Genomic DNA, 4,274 nt, shown 5'->3' on the forward strand with positions numbered 1-4,274 from the left:
CCTACAAACAGCATCTACCAAGAAAGGGTCGATCATATCATTCAAAGTTTATAGCAACAGGTAACAAACGCGCAGAAATTACTATAATACATCCACGAAAACACTAAAGTTATATGTGTCTCAGTCACAGTGGCAAAAAACAGCATACAGAACCACATAATGCCAACATTAAATAGATGCGGGGGCATTCCACAAACGTGGTGCGGGCAACAACAAATTAAAGCGGGTGGACAACCAATTGCATCACCAAGACTAACAGACCCAAAAAAAGTTTGCCCAGAACTTGATGACCATCATTCACATGTCATCAAATGGAGCAAGCAATGGCAGCCAACCGAAACAACAACCAGCACAAATTTATGCACAACAACCAAGTAGGATGAGAGATATAGAAGCAATAAAATAATCCAAACTCTTTATATGAAGAACCAGAGAACTAGTCTTAGCATTTAACGAAATAAGCCTCCGGAGAAATCCTAAATAGCAACCTTTTAAGCTTAATGGTTTAGGATTTCCCATGAATTTAGCATGTCAGAGATCATTTCACAAGCCAGAACATTAACAATTGAAAAGAGGGAGAGAGAGCACATCGAAACAATATAGAACATAACCACCAGAACCAAACTAAACGGAGTACCACAAACAGCCAAGAATGCCAAATCCAAGATTGCCTCGTCATCAAGAAAATAGCCGCTTTCCTTTCATAGCAAAACCCGGGTCCAAGAATCATCACAACCTTCTGGAGAAAATGGCCTTAACATATAAATTCAAAAGCTGTCAATAAAAGAATAAAGTGCAATATTTAATGAACAAATCAACCAACAGAAGAGTAGGAAAAGAAATGGTATACAGAGTTGAGTAGGAGGAAAGGCATTTAGCGATCCAAAAATCTTGTCCAGTCTCCAATACGCTGCAGCAGTAGCCTGCAGAACAATGGACCTTCCAACTTGCAAAGCATAAAATTTTTATATTTTATTTCCGCCCTTTCCAATTTGATTAGCAAATAATACTACGAAATAGCTAGGAAGAAAAAGGGGCAAATAAATAGCTATGAAGAAAAAGGGGCAAATAAATAGAAGTGAATCTTATAAATAACAAATTCGGAATAATTCTAGTAGTCAAACAATAGTAATAAGTTTATAAGGAAAGAGTATTTCATGAACAGTTGTAGTGGAAAATCAAATTCAAACTATTGTATAGAAATTCCTGCAGCAGCAACCGATAGACCACCACATAGCAATAGAGTATGATCCAGGCCTCTGAAGCATAAAAGTTTACAAGTGAATCAAATTACCACCAGATATACAGAGATAAGTAGCAAGATCAGGAAAAATAAAAGTAGACAAAGGACCAGAATAAATAATTGATTGATTGGATAACTGTTACCAAGACTAAGGACATCATCATGGGAAAGTCCAAAGAGATTACCCTAGTTAATACCAACTCTAGAGAAATTTCTACCTCGGCTTCTGCAACTCCTACATAAATGAAGCGCAAAAATGGAACTTAAAGTTATCGCCAGCACTAGTTGGCCTCTAAGCAAGCCACTTCGTCTTTTTTCACACTATTACTTGAAGAAAAGATGGAAAATAGAGAATAATGAAGGATGACAGAATCCATGCAAGACCAAAAATTACCTGGGAAAGAATAAGTGAAATAAAAAAGAAGAGTCAGGAAAACTGAAAAAATGAGGTTGGAATGCGAGCAGATTTGAAACATGTAAAAATGTGACAGCCTGTTATTGAGCAAACAACACCTGATTTTTGACAAGCAAAATACAAACTTTGAGGATTTGGGTTCTCGAAGTCAAAATCGTACCTTTTTTTATAGCATCCTTATCCCAAAACTTTCATCAGCCTCCAAATCCTATGAATTCTTCAGGAACAGAAGAAAAAACACATCAAAAGAAATATAATTACAGTTATGTAATTAAAGAAGTCATAAAAAAACATAATCTTCAAAAAACAAGAAATTAAAAGGAAAAAAGGGAAGAGGAAGAAGAGGCTCAAATTCACCACTTCCAGAAGTTCCTCGCCTATTGCTAGAGAAGCTGCCACGCAAAGAAGAGAACTGCAATTTTACAAGTCACCCATCTTCTCATCAATATACATACATACACAAAAAAGAGCAGAAGAAAGCTAGGGGGCAGGAGAGGTGGAAGGCTGAGCCTTTTTTACCAACATACAAGAACCAACTCTTTGAGAAGGCGATTATCCGTCACATTGTATGCCTGCCCGTGCTCCATCTAAAGCATGGAACCATTATAAAAGCCATTTTGAAGCTTATGTCTTGCATGACAAGCTCACAAAATCTCGAGCATTAGATAATCAGGTCTACTGCAATAAATAAATAAGGTTTACCGCAAATCTGAATATGACTCAAGAGGGTTCCCTCCCAGCTCACAACCTACCAGTACTTTCAAATCAAGATATGGTCAGAACCGGTCAGCAACACATGAATCACTTAATCTAGTATACCAATCTAAAATATGACTAGCTGTACTGATGCTTGTTGAACATCAAGAACAGATCAAAAAGCCAATCTGATTGAAGAAAGCACAGCCATAGCAATAAAGGTAATAGTAAGGCAAATTGTTGGGAAATAAATCAAAATATACTTACGTACTTAAAGAAATACTGCGATCGGACAGTTTTTCGACCTTTGCATGTTGTTCCACCAATTAGATATGCTTGCTTAAGAGACATCAATGGTTAGGATTTATCAAGGACAGCTTCCACAGAAAATCACGAATCTAGCCCCTATAAAATGAGATGACCAGGAGTAGAATAGTTCATTTGAAGGATAACACAGGAATGAGTAAAGATGCTGTCATCTTCACCCAAAAAGTTCGGACTTTTGCTGCAGCATAGGGTCCAACAATAGCTGAGAAGTGAGTACTAAGAAATCAAAACAGAAAAATTTACCTTAGAATACACGATATTTGGCTTTGTAACAAGTCAATCTCAGATCCAAAAATAAATCAGAGTCAACCAACATATGCTTATTGTTGGTCCATTTGAACTTCAGCAGATATGGCTACACCCCTACAAAATGATAAGGATAAACAATCATTCCACGACTTAATAGAATATAATCATTACAAGATATCACAAATCTCACCCTTATTAGACATAATACATTCAAAAGAAAAAAAAAGGCGTCCCAAGGTTTTTGCCCCAGAGGATCTCGAGAGGTGGTTCGAACACATAATATGCACAGGTCAATATGGAGCAACCTTACCACTGCACCAAGCCCCGCCCACATAAAATACATTAACAAACATACTAAAATTACAATACAAACTCAGGCATGAAAACATGAAAATTAAAGTTTCCAAGCAAATGGAAAGTCATGCAGATTCATTGTAACAACAAGGTTAATAAAAAAAGATTAAAGGACTGGAATTACCACACGGTAGGTCACAAGGATATAACCATAACTGATGGCCAGCAGACAAAACAATGAGAAATTCTTCCGATTCGAAACTTGATCTAATATAAAAAGGGATAGGAGCTATACTGGGATTAGTCTAATAGTCTGAGATTATGCAAATGCATTTTCAGAAGATCATGTCCTTGTCTCATGGCAACGGCAAATGATACTATTTGAAAGTTGTGCTAAGAGAACCAAACAATTTTGTCAAATAAAAGATTAAGCAACATACACAGCACATAAAAAATGGGAGCAAAAGTAGTGGTGTCCCTATCATGATGTACAGAAAACAAGGATGTAAATGTCAGCAAAAGACCAGAGCATCCAAATTAACTGAGGGCAGAAAAAAAAAATGAAAAAACAACTTAAATTAATTTGTCAAGATTCAAACGCAACAAATGGGAGAAAAAGTTATCCAATAGTGAAGCAGGCATTTCAATTAACTTAATAACAAGAGACTAAAAGAATTGCAGAAAAATAATAGTATAATAAGATTCACAAATAAACCGGTAGTCCATGTAAAAGAGCCCATCTATTTATGGTCAGGATTTTGTTATGTCACTTCAGTTGTGGATATGATAAGAATAAAAAAGGAACAGAGATACTTTAGAACCCAACTACAATTAATATAAGTTATGACATAAATGCTTTAAGGCCTGTAGCATCACGTGAAGATTAAACTTAGGTGAGATCAACTAAATAATGCTTACTGAAGCCACAAGGTAGTAGCCTGGTGGTAAGGGGCGATAATTCCGCCCAAGTTGCCCGGGTTCGAAACGCACGGGCGTCGATTAAATTAGGGGACCGGATGCCCCACGCCCGGCTGGCTTGTTGGCGTTATG

General features: G+C 36.8%; 1 long non-coding RNA gene across 14 annotated transcripts; it reads right to left on the reverse strand.

Annotated features, from left to right (window-relative positions):
• Positions 1 to 389: 389 nt before the first annotated feature.
• LOC120109747 lies at positions 390 to 2,777 on the reverse strand. 14 transcript variants are annotated; one of them, XR_005510543.1, is made up of 6 exons: positions 2,626 to 2,777; positions 2,361 to 2,406; positions 2,186 to 2,245; positions 2,016 to 2,070; positions 1,819 to 1,875; positions 394 to 1,637 (listed from the first exon to the last, which is right to left on the reverse strand). It is a non-coding gene; the product is annotated as an uncharacterized LOC120109747 (long non-coding RNA). The 14 variants fall into 14 exon arrangements; XR_005510541.1 differs by having other exon boundaries at positions 2,361 to 2,415; XR_005510540.1 differs by having other exon boundaries at positions 2,361 to 2,415; positions 2,622 to 2,777.
• Between the last annotated feature and the right edge of the window lie 1,497 nt (positions 2,778 to 4,274).

Source organism: Phoenix dactylifera, unplaced genomic scaffold (assembly GCF_009389715.1).
Source record: "Phoenix dactylifera cultivar Barhee BC4 unplaced genomic scaffold, palm_55x_up_171113_PBpolish2nd_filt_p 002658F, whole genome shotgun sequence".
Lineage (NCBI taxonomy): Eukaryota > Viridiplantae > Streptophyta > Magnoliopsida > Arecales > Arecaceae > Phoenix > Phoenix dactylifera.